Genomic DNA, 12,433 nt, shown 5'->3' with positions numbered 1-12,433 from the left:
CAGAGTCTCAATTGAGGAGATCTTCAAAGTGCTCCGTCCAGCGGGCCCTGACTGTCTCGGTGTCCTTGATGAGTGTTTCCCTGTTCTTGGCCAGCAGTGGGTTGGGGCCTTGGGTGTTTGGCCCATAGATGGCCTTCACTGCGATGAAGAATTATCGAACATCATGGCTGTCGGCCAGCTGCTGTATCTCCTGTGCTTTCTTCATCCACCACCTGTTCTTTAGGTCCCGGATTTTTTGTTGGACCTCAGCTTTGAGCCGTCTTCTGTTTTGCTGCTCCCACATTGGGTTGTTGTTTAAGGCTCTGAAATGCCCTGCGCTTGCGATCTATTAGCTCTTGGATCTCCTGATCATTCTCATCAAACCAGTCCTGGTGTTTCCTGGTTGGGTAACCGAGTGTCTCTTTGCAGGCACTGGTTATGGAGACCAGGAGGCTCTCTAGCAGTTTGCCAAATAGCCAGTTCGTTAAAACTAGTTAAAACCGGTTCTTTGAAAAGCCGACCAGTGATGATTCATCTGAGACACAAGCTAGTGCTGGTTGTTCGGAGTGCATCAGCTCAGAGTGAGAAAACAAGAGTTTGCTAAGCTGAAGAGTTCGGTGAAGTGCTGCTTTGCCTTGTTTCTCCTAACTTTTTCCGCAGAGCGGCGGCGTACCTGAGCGGGAGCAGACCGAGGTCCAAGAGTGGGGCCACAGCATACGGCCAGTGTGATCTCCTGGACTAGTTTCCATCGCCTGGTTGGGTCGAGAGAAATTTTCCCAGATTTTTTCCCCAATTGGCCTGGCTTTTTATCTGTTTTTTTGCCTCTCCCAGGAGATCGCACGGCTCCGGGTGAGGAGAACGCTGCTGTGTGACATCGCAGGTAAGGCAGGTAAGTGATTGGTCGTGATTGTGGGCTAAGTTTTCCTTTTTCTTTTTATTTAACATATAGCATATAACTAAATTCTAAAAACTAACTTTTATTGTTTAACTAATTTAATGAACTATATAGGGTAAACCCTTGATTAACGCTAAACTAATTAATTTAATTAAATAATGGGAAAACAGGAGATGTGTTGCTACTGCAATATGTGGGAGCTTCTGGACGTTTTGGTCCAGGGCGACTACGTCTGCGGTAAGTGTCTGCGGCTCAACGAACTTCGGCTCCGAGTTGAGGAGTTGGAATCCGAGCTGCAGACATTGCGAGACATCAGGAAGGGAGAAAGTTACCTGGACCTTTTGCTCCAGGAGGCAGCCACACCCTGTGGATTAAATACTTTAGAATTGACACGTGGTCAGGGACAGGAGGGTGTGACTGTGAGTGAAGCAGGTAAGAGGATCCAGGAGGTAGTATTGCAGGAGCCTCAGTCCCTGCACTTGTCCAATAGATTTGAAGTTCTTGCAACCCTTGTGGACAAGTGTGCAGACTGCGGGATGGATGAGCAGACTGACCAAGGCACCGTGGTGCAGAAAGCCATTCAAGTGGGGGGAGTAAAGAGGCAGGTGGTTGTAGTAGGGGACAGTATAGTTAGGGGGATAGATAGGGTTCTCTGCAGCTGAGAGCATGCGTCCCGAAGGCTGTGTTGCCTACCCAATGCCAGGGTAAAGGACATCTCCGGGTTGAGAAGAACTTGGAGTGGGAGGGGGAGGATCCAGTTATCGTGGTACACGTAGGTACCAATGACATAGGTAGGAATAAGAAAGAGGTTCTGCTGAGAGAATTTGAACAGCTAGGGACTAAATTGAAAAGCAGAACCACAAATCTCTGCATTATTACCTGAGCCACGAGCAAATTGGCATAGGGTCAATAGAATCAGGGAGATGAATGTGTGGCTCAGAGGTTGGTGTGGGAGATGTGGGTTTCGATTCGTGGGGCACTGGCACCAATACTCAGGAAAGAGAGAGCTGTTCCGTGGGGATGGACTACACCTGAACTATGCTGGGACCAGAGTTCTAGTGAACCGAATAACTAGGGAGGTAAACAAGGCTTTAAACTAAATAAGGGTGGTGGGGGGGTGGGGGGGAGGCGGCAGGGCGGGGAACAGTTGCAGTAGAGAGCAATCTAGAATACTAAAGAGAAAAGAAAAGGAAGCAATGCAGGAAAGTGATTGTGGTAAGGATAACCAGATGATGTCAGGAAGGGACAGAGCATAAAAACAAAAGAGTGCACTAACAAATCGGGTCCAGGTAAGAAAAAATAGCAATAAGACAAATAGTGCTACAGTAAAAAATAATGTTAAGATGTCTAATAATGTTAAAAAGACAAATTTAAAAGCATTGTATCTGAATGCACGAATCATCTGTAATAAGGTCGATGAATTAACAGTGCAAATAGATGTGAATGGATACGATATAATTGCAATTATGGAGACATGGTTGCAAGGTAACCAGGGTTGGGAACTGAATATCCAAGGATATTCGATATTTAGGAAGGACAGGCAAAAAGGAAGAGGGGCTGGTGTGGCGTTGTTTGTAAAGGATGAAATCAGAGCAACAGTGCAAAAGGATATTGGCTCAGAAAATCAAGATGTAGAATCAGTCTGGGTGGAGCTAAGGAGCAGCAAGGGGCAGAAAACATTGGTGGGAGTTGTCTATAGGCTTCCAAACACTAGTGGTAGTGTAGAGGACAGCATCAAACAGGAAATTAGAGATGCATGTAGCAAGGGTACTACAGTAATCGTAGGTGACTTTAATCTACACATAGACTGACCAAACCAAATTAGTAATATTATCAAGGACACCGAGGCAGTCAGGGCCCGTTGGACGGAGCACTTCGAAGATCTCCTCAATTGAGACTCTGCCTTTGACTCGAGTGTTCTCGACTCCATCCCACAGCATTTACCCGCCACCACCTCAGTGTGGCAGATGAATTCCTGGAGTATGTACGAGATGGCTTTTTAGCCCAGTATGTTGAGAAGCCTACTAGGGAACAGGCTATCTTAGATTGGGTATTGTGTAATGAGAAGAGGTTAATTAACAGTCTTGTTGTGCGGGGTCCTTTAGGGAAGAGTGATCATAACATGATTGAATTTTTTATTAAGATGGAAAGTGAAGTAATCCAATCTGAAACTAGGGTCCTAAATCTAAACAAAGGAAACTATGAAGGTATGAGAAATGAATTGGCTATGATAGATTGGGAAGATTCATTAAAAGGCATGACTGTGGATAGGCAATGGCTAATATTTAAGGAACGAATGCATGAATTGCAACAGTTATACATTCCTTTCTGGTGTAAAAGCACAAAATGAAAAGTGGCTTAACCATGGCTAACAAAATAAATTAAGGATAGTATTAGATCCAAAGAGGAGTTATCCAACGTTGCCAGAAAAAAATAGCAAGCCTGAGGATTGGGAGCAGTTTAGAATTCAGCAAAAAAGGACCAAAAGATTGATTTAAGAGGGGAAAGATAGAATAAGAGAGTAAACTTGCAAGGAACATAAAAATCGACTGCAAAAGTTTCTACAAGTACGTAAAAAGAAAAATATTAGTGAAGAGAAATGTAGGTCCTTTACAGACAGATACGGGAGAATTTGTAAAGGGGAATAAGGAAATGGCAGAACAATTAAATAAATACTTCGGTTCTGTCTTCATGGAAGAGGACACAAATAACGTCCCAGAAATGCAAGGGAACCAAAAGTCTAGTGAGCAAGAGGAATTAAAGGAAATGATTATTAGTAAGAAAATAGTGCTGGAGAAACTAATGGCACTGAAGGGCGATAAATCCCCAGGGCCTGATAGAAACAGAGAAAGAAACATAGAAAATAGGTGCAGGAGTAGGCCATTCGGCCCTTCGAGCCTGCACCGCCATTCAATGAGTTCATGGCTGAACATGCAACTTTAGTACCCCATTCCTGCTTTCTCGCCATACCCCTTGATCCCCCTAGTAGTAAGGACTACATCTAACTCCTTTTTGAATATATTTAGTGAATTGGCCTCAACAACTTTCTGTGGTAGAGAATTCCACAGGTTCATCACTCTCTGGGTGAAGAGGTTTCTCCTCATCTCGGTCCTAAATGGCTTACCCCTTATCCTTAGACTGTGACCCCTGGTTCTGGACTTCCCCAACATTGGGAACATTCTTTCTGCATCTAACCTGTCTAAACCCGTCAGAATTTTAAACATTTCTATGAGATCCCCTCTCAATCTTCTGAACTCCAGTGAATACAAGCCCAGTTGATCCAGTCTTTCTTGATATGTCAGTCCCGCCATCCCGGGAATCAGTCTGGTGAACCTTCGCTGCACTCCCTCAATAGCAAGAATGTCCTTCCTCAAGTTAGGAGACCAAAACTGTACACAATACTCCAGGTGTGGCCTCACCAAAGCCCTGTACAACTGTAGTAACACCTCCCTGCCCCTGTACTCAAATCCCCTTGCTATGAAGGCCAACATGTCATTTGCTTTCTTAACCGCCTGCTGTACCTGCATGCCAACCTTCAATGATCTGCATCCCAGAGTACTAAAAGAGGTAGCCATGGAAATAGTAGATGCATTGTTTGTCAGCTTCCAAAATTCTATAGATTATGGAACAGTTCCTGCAGATTGGAGGGTGGCAAATGTAACCACTATTTAAACAAGGAGTGAGAGAGAAAACGGGGAACTACAGACTGGTTAGCCTAACATCAATAATAGGAAAAATGCTAGAGTCTATTATAAAGGATATGATAACGGCACACTTAGATAATATCAACAGGATTAAACAAAGTCAACATGGATTTATGAAAGGAAAATTATGTTTGACAAACCGACTGGAGTTTTTGAGGATGTAACTGATAGAATAGATGAGGGAGAACCAGTGGATGTAGTGTATTTGGATTTTCAGAAGGCCTTTGATAAAGTCCCACATAAGAGGCTAGTGTGCAAAATTAAAGCACATAGGATTGGGGGTAATGTACTGGCATGGATTGAAAATTGGTTAACTTGACAGGAAACAGAGAGTAGGAATAAACGGGTCTTTTTCGGGTTGTCGGGCAGTGACTAGTCGGGAACCACAGGGATCAGTGCTTGGGCCCCAGCTATTCACAATATATATAAATGATTTGGATGAGGGAACCAAATGTAATATTTCCAAGTTTGCTGATGACACAAAACTAGGTGCGATGATGCCCTCTCGTTGCAGCTTGCCAAGCTTGATCTCCACTTTCTCTCGCATCATATATGGCACCGCCTGTGCCTTGTGGTGGATGGGTCATGTACCGGGAGCAAAGTGCATCTGCACCTTCGCCCCCGAGAGACTTCCAATGCCTGGCTCAAACAACGACGGAAACTTGCTCAGAACCTGGGCACATGAAGCGTCGTCGACGGATGAAAGCGCTTGGATGTTGTCCCAGTTCCAGCGGATTTTCCCCAGCCAGCTTCTGCCGAACAGTGTGAGGCCATCTCCTGATCCAATCCATAGCGGGAGTTCGTGCACTGCTCCATCATAGGAGACTTTTACTGCTGCGCTGCCAATTACAGCGATCAGCTTTTTAGTGTAAGTTCTCACCTTGGTATGAATAGGGCCCAGCTTGGGCCTGTGTGTCTTGTTGTATCACAGCCTGCCGAAGGCCTTTTTGCTCACACCCGTTTCCAATTCCATGGATACTGGAATTCCATTCAGTTCAACTTTTAACATGATCAGTGGACATTTCGTGGTGAAGGTGTGTACCCCATACACTTCTGCCTCCTCGGTTTGAGTCTCTCGTTCAGTTTGATCCACCATGGATCGGTCTTCCTCTGCAACGTGGTGGTTTGCAGGGTTTGCAGCTCGTCTGCACATTCGTTGGAGGTGTCCCATTGTTCCACAGCCTTTGCACGCATAGTGTTTGAAGCAGCATTGATGGGCTCGATGATCACCTCTGCAGCGTCAACAAGGTGTTGATTGCCTCACATTAATGCTTGATGGCGGATTCTGAGTCATCTGAGATCATGAAGCTGCAGGCGTGTACGTTCTGCCATGTACATTCCTGCCTGAAAACTACGTTACTTTGTGTACAGTACTTGCCGAAACATCTTTATGCTGCAAAATTTGTTTGCTGGTGTTTGTTTGTTATTGCTGGTGGACTTAAATGCCTGGGCTATCGTTATGGCTTTGCTCAGGTTCGGTGTTTCAACAGTCAATAGTTTGCGAAGGATAACCTCATGGCCAATGCCAAGCACAAAGAAGTCTCTTAGCATTTGCTCCAGGAATCCATCGAATTCGCAATGTCCTGCAAGGAGCCTTAGTTCGGCGACGTAGCTCGCCACTTCCTGGCCTTCAGACCATTGACACGTGTAAAATCAATACCTTGCCATCACAACGCTCTCCTTCAGATTTAGGTGCTCCCAGACCAGCGTACACAGTTCTTTGTACAAGTTGGCTGTTGGTTTCACCGGAGCAAGAAGATTCTTCATGAGGCCATAAGTTGTTGCCCTGCAGATGGTGAGGACGATCGCCCTTTGTTTGGCAGCGTTCACGCTCCCTTCCAGCTTGTTGGCCATGAAGTATTGGTCGCGTCGTTCCACGAAGGCCTCCCAATCGTCCCCTTCTGAGAATTTCTCCAGGATCCCAACAGTTCTCTGCATTTTCGCGTGATGGTTCGTTATCTCATCGCCAGTTGTTATGTCTCGAATAACGTAATGCAACTGAGTACTGTAGACCTGAGTAAGTATGACCTCAGTCTCTTTATTCTAACTCCAGAGTGTTGGTACAGCATGTGAGGTTTGCTTATATACAGTGCTCCCAAGGGATGCTGGGATCCCTTGGGGCTCCAACAGATATGCCCTCTGGTGGCGGTAGAATGCAGGTTACATAGTGTTGCATACATAACAATACCGATGGTTGCACTCAATATTTGGATGTGATAGTGTGCGCACACCCCATGGAAGGAGGGCAATGCACAATGTGCGGGTTCACTCAGACCATTAACTGCACGTTGGAGATTAGTGGCGTTAGTCATGGAGGGACTGAGGTGGCAGCCCGGAATGACGGGACGTACTGCATATCCACCAAAGAAACTAAGTATAAACATGGTAGTGCTGAATGTGAAATCCTGCAACCTAATTACTGTTTTACGCCTAAAGCTGTGGTCAAAATAGGCCATTGATACCTATTCCCACAAAGAGAGGAACATGTCGAGAACATCACTTTAAACAATCTGAGATGGGATGATGAAATGGAACAATATGAGATTAAAGTTAGCAAGAAATTCCCTGTCTCAAAGAACATTTGGCGCAATTGAAAATGGACACTGAGAAAAGCATACTGGAAGATGATATTGGGGAATGAATGTTAATATGCATCCGTAGATTCGTATAGCCTCATGTATTCACGGTCATACAGTTAGGGCTAACTGTTGGATGGGGAATTGGGTTATGCATGGCATGCAGAAAGAGGCAACGGAGAAGGAAAGCAAAAGCTTTAATTACAGAACAACAAAAGTTGCTAGCAGAGTACCCTGAAATACTTTGAGATGAAGGTCACATCCCGAGTCCCCCCAAACCGTGTGGCTGATCATCACAGAACGGAGCAGGGGTACACAGGATGAAGTAGAATTAGGTTAGTAATCTTGGGCTGGGTAGCCCAGTACCAAAAGGGGGGCTGAAGTGGGGTTTTCAAGCTCTGCTTTAATTAAATGGTTAAGAATGGGTCTCGAGCTAAAATAGGCTTTTGTAGTGGTCAACTTTACAAGCTATGTAACCTGAGGACAATTACAAATAGCCAAACTGTTGAACCACAGGAGGCCCAGAGGGGCAGTTAAACAGGGCAAGGGGTCAAAAGTGACATGTTGGAGAAACTCCATTGGTATGAGACACAGGCGAATGATTGACTAATTCCCTTTCGCATCACACAATCAGCAATTATGCACATGGGCTTTGGGCCAATTAAAGGCCATGGGAGGGGCATTCACGAGGCTGACATGCATCATTAAGTGTGTAAAAGATTGCTTGGAACTTTGTCTGCAGCCAGGCTTCTCCAATGATACAAACTAGCAGGCAGGCTTCCCACCGGTGGAAAATAAAGACTTAAATCTTCGAACCCAGACCTGGTGTTGAGTGTTTATTTTAAGTACTACAAACGTGAAATAAAACAGCCTGGTACATATTCTGTTCTGTATATAGGTACTTCTGGAAAAAGGTATTAAACAAGTTAATCGATTCTCCTCGGTTAATCAGCATTTGTGGAGAGAAAAACAGAGTTAACGTTTCAGGTTGATGATTACTGACTAAGAGTAATCGACCTGAAACATTATGTTTTTCTCTCCACAGCTGCTGCCTGACCCGCTGAGATTTCTAGCATTTTCTGTTTTTATTTCAGGTACTAGTATCCGCAGTATTTTGCTTTTGTTTTCTATTTTCCTCGGTCTTGTTTTTCCTCTCTTATTGTCTATTCTATTCAGCCTATTTTGGAGGCCTCATTTTATTTTTCCTACATTTATTTGGTGGGCCGGGCGCTGTAGCTCCTTCTGCCCCATGGTTAATCTGCCATGGGGCACGGCCACCAATGATGGGGCGAAGGGGGCTGTTCTGATAAACAGTAAGCTACTGTCCAAGTCCTCAACAGACCTCTGTTTATGTGTGCCCAGTTTCAGAATGGCCAACAATGACCCCCTTCCCCTGTCCCCACCCCCACCTTTTAATTAGTCACCAAAGTGACAGAATGGCAGCGCGTGGTGGGGGGCGATGGAAGAATGGTGTCACGTGATGAAGGTCACCTTCTTGGCTTGCAGGCGTCACGTTTCCACAGTGACCGCGGCCATGGCAACGGCCGCTTGTCTTGCGCGCTCACAATGTGAACACCGAAGCTTGGAGCCGAGAAAAAAAATAAACCCGCGCGGCGCGGCGCCGCGCCAACGGAACCCGCTTAAATTACACCCAGTGCGATCCATACGCGCCGAATTTGGAGCCTCCGGCGGATTCGGTGAAGCGATCGGGTGCTGTCGCCTTGGGTACCGTTTACATGGTGATGGCGGCCCGGCCTCGGGAGGCGAGGGGGAGCTCGAGCTTCCTGAGTGAGTGACAGAGAGAGAGAGAGAGAGAGAGGGCTCCGGGGACAGTAAGTCCAGTATTTCTCTCATTTCTAGGGAGACACAGGGAGCTGCGCCCCCGCCCCATGGCTCAGTGTGGTAATGCTGGTCCAACCTTAGCTCTTCCTTTTTTGTTGTTGTTTAGGTTGCTGCAGTTGTCCTCAGTACCGGGGGAAGGTTATGCGGGAATTAGGTTCTCGATTTGCCATAAAGCTACCTACCCCTGCTGCAAAGTGGGCACAGGGCAAGAAATAAAGACACCAGCTCGGCTGTGATAGAAACATAGAAAATAGGTGCAGGAGCAGGCCATTCAGCCCTTCTAGCCTGCACCGCCATTCAATGAGTTCATGGCTGAACATGAAACTTCAGTACCCACTTCCTGCTTTCTCGCCATACCCCTTGATCCCCCGAGTAGTAAGGACTTCATCTAACTCCCTTTTGAATATAAGCTTGCTGATGTTTGGTGCGTTGGCTCGCCCACATGAAGAACACCCATTAATACGCCCCCCCACCCACTCCCTGCCACCCTTACTCCCCAAGTGAGGTGCTGGAGGGTGCCCGTGGACCCCATTCCCCAGCAAATGATCAACGTCTTCAAGAGAGGAGAAATTTGGGAAAGAAAGAATTTACATTTATATAGCACCTTTCGCGATATTCCAAGTCAATTCACAGCCATTGAAGTACTTTTGAAGTGTAGTTGCTGTTGTAACATAGGAAACGCAGCAGCCAAAATTTGTGCACAGCAAGGTCCCACAAGCAGTATTGAGATAGATATATGATCAGATAATCTTTTTGTTTCGTGAGGTTGGTTGAGGAATAAACATTGACCACAAGACCAGGCAAACTCTCCTCTTTTTCGAATAGTGCCGTAGGATTACATCCGCTTGAGAGGTCAGACGATACCTCAGTTTATCATCTCATTCAAAAGATGGCATGTATGACAGTACAGCATTTCCTCAGTATTGTCCTGAAATGTCAGTTAAAATTATGTACTCAGGTCCCTGGAGTGCGGCTTGAACCCAAGCCACAATCTGACTTAGAGTTAGGAGTGCGACTATTGAGCCAAGGTTGGCACCTAGAGAAAGGCTGATAGTTTTACTACTTTTTAGTAAGTTTTTAAAAATGGGATCTTGATAGAATTCCTGATTGCAGCTTCTGATATTTAGCAATTTTAAAATTCCATGACCGGCAAAGCCACCATCTGATGCTAATGACAGGTCAGGTTTGCTATTAAGCCTCTAATAAATGCTAGCTTTAGAACTCTGGTAAGACAGTGCCTTCTGTGGTTGAATGGCTTGTCAGTACAGTCCAGTTTCTCATATTAACAACTTCAGAATTATTACTCATAACATAAAAAATAGGAGCAGAAGTAGGCCATTTGGCCCCTCGAGTTTGCTCCGCCATTTAATAAGATCATGGCTGATCTGATCATGGATTCAGCTCCAGTTCCCTGCCCGCTCCCCATAACCCTTTATTTGCATCGCTTAAAAATCTGTCTATCTCCGCTTAAATATATTCAATGACCACAGCTCTCTGGGCCAGAGAATTCCATAGATTTACAACCCTCAGAGAATAAATTACTCCTTAACTCAGTTTTAAATGGGTGGCCCCTTATTCTGAGACTATGCTCCCTAGTTCTAGTTTCCCCTATGAGTGGAAATATCCTCACTGCATCCACCTTGACGAGCCCCCTCATTATCTTATATGTTTCAATAACATCACCTCTCATTCTTCTGAACTCCAATGAGTACAGGCCCAACCTGCCCAACCGACTCAACCTATCTTCATAAGTCAACTCCCTCATCTCCAGAATCAACCTAGTGAACCTTCTTTGAACTGCCTCCAATGCATGTATTAAATACAGAGACCAAAAGTGTACGCAGTACTCCAAGTGTGGCCTCACCAATACTCTGTACAGTTGTAGCAGGACTTCTCTGCTTTTATACTCTATCTCCCTTACAATAAAGGCCAACATTCCATTTGCCTTCCTGATTACTTGCTGTACCTGCATACTAACGATTTGTGTTTCATGCACAAGGACCCCCAGGTCCCTCTGTACTGCAGCACTTTGCAATTTTTCTCCATTTAAAATATAATTTACTTTTCTATTCTAACTGGGTTTATCGTTCGGTAAACTGATTAAGTACAGGAGTGGGTACTGATTAACTGTTCTTTAGATTGTTTATTTATCCAGCTATAAGGGCTGGTGTGGAATCGACCGAATAGGTGTGTCCTATTCTCAGTGTAGAAAAATGGCAGACCTACCTTCACCTCCTCGTACCTGTTGACAGCAGATTTAAGTCAGGATTTCACTGTCATGAGCCATTATATACTACCATTGGGTGAACACAGTCCTTGACTGAGATTGTACTAATCAATTTGGGAACAGATGAGAGAACATTCTGAGGGAAGAGGGTGAACAGCTCGAGGTTTTGGTCCATACCGGTATTAACAACATAGGTAGAAAGAGGGATGAGATCCTGCAAGCAGACTTTAAGGAGCTACGAAAGAGATTAAAAAGTAGGACCTCAAAGGTAGTAACCTCCAAATAACACCTCGTATTACGAGCTAGTGAGTATAGAAATAGGAGGATAGAGCAGATTAATGTGTGGCTAGAGAAATGGTGCAGGAGGGATGGCTTTAGATTTCTGGAACACTGGTTTTGGAGGAGGTAAGATCTGTCTAGGCTAGATGGGTTGCACCTCAACAGAGCCAGGACCAATATCCTCTTAGGGTGGGGGGTGGGTTGCTTGTGCTGTTGGGAAGGGTTTAAACTAATTTGGCAGGGGAATGGGCACCAGGATGTACCATTAGAAGGGAAATACAAATGCATAAAGGATTGGGAGGGAACAGATAGCATGAGAGTAATAATTAGGAAGATATTAGGTGGGGTCAGACTAAGAGAGAATACAAAGAAGGTCTAAGCGAGGCTTACAGTGCATGTGTGTAAACGCATGAAGCGTGGTAAATAAGGTTAGTGAGCTGCAAGCACAAATAGCCACATGAGAATATGATGTTGTAGCGATAACAGAGACTTGGCTCAAAAAAGGCAGGATTGGATATTAAATATTCCTGGATATAAGGTGTTCGGAACGATAAGGAAGGAAAAAAAGGAGGTGAGTGGCAATATTGGTTAAGGAGAATGTTACAGTGCTGGAGAGAGAGGATGTCCTGGAAGGGTCAAGGACAGAATCTATTTGATTAGAGTTAAGAAATAATTGAGGTGCCATTGCACGACTAGGTGTATTCTTTCGGCCGCCAACTAGTGGGAAGGATATCAAGGAACAAATTTGCAGAGAAATGACACGTAAGAACATAAGAAATAGGAGCAAGAGCAGGCCATTTGACCCTTCGAGCCTGCTCCGCCATTCAATAAGATCATGGCTGATCTGATCATCGACTTGGCTCCCCTTCCCTGCCCCCATAACCCTTTATTCCCTTATCGCTCAAAAATCTATCTATCTCCGCCTTAAATA

At 45.1% G+C, this 12,433-nt stretch overlaps 1 protein-coding gene across 2 annotated transcripts in view; it reads left to right on the top strand.

The window, feature by feature from the left end:
- The first annotated feature begins 8,711 nt into the window (after nucleotides 1-8,711).
- Nucleotides 8,712-12,433, top strand: part of kif9 (kinesin family member 9) — a 233,918-nt gene continuing 230,196 nt past the window's right edge. The window contains exon 1 of one of the 2 annotated variants that reach the window (XM_070894741.1): nucleotides 8,712-8,942. The gene's annotated coding sequence lies outside the window, so the exon portion shown is untranslated. Of the gene's footprint in view, nucleotides 8,987-12,433 lie in introns of both variants that reach the window. The other variant, XM_070894730.1, reaches the window with a different exon arrangement.

Source organism: Pristiophorus japonicus, chromosome 1 (assembly GCF_044704955.1).
Source record: "Pristiophorus japonicus isolate sPriJap1 chromosome 1, sPriJap1.hap1, whole genome shotgun sequence".
NCBI lineage: Eukaryota > Metazoa > Chordata > Chondrichthyes > Pristiophoridae > Pristiophorus > Pristiophorus japonicus.
The sequence above is the reverse complement of the archived record's forward strand: the minus strand, read 5'-3'. Positions and strand labels throughout refer to the sequence as shown.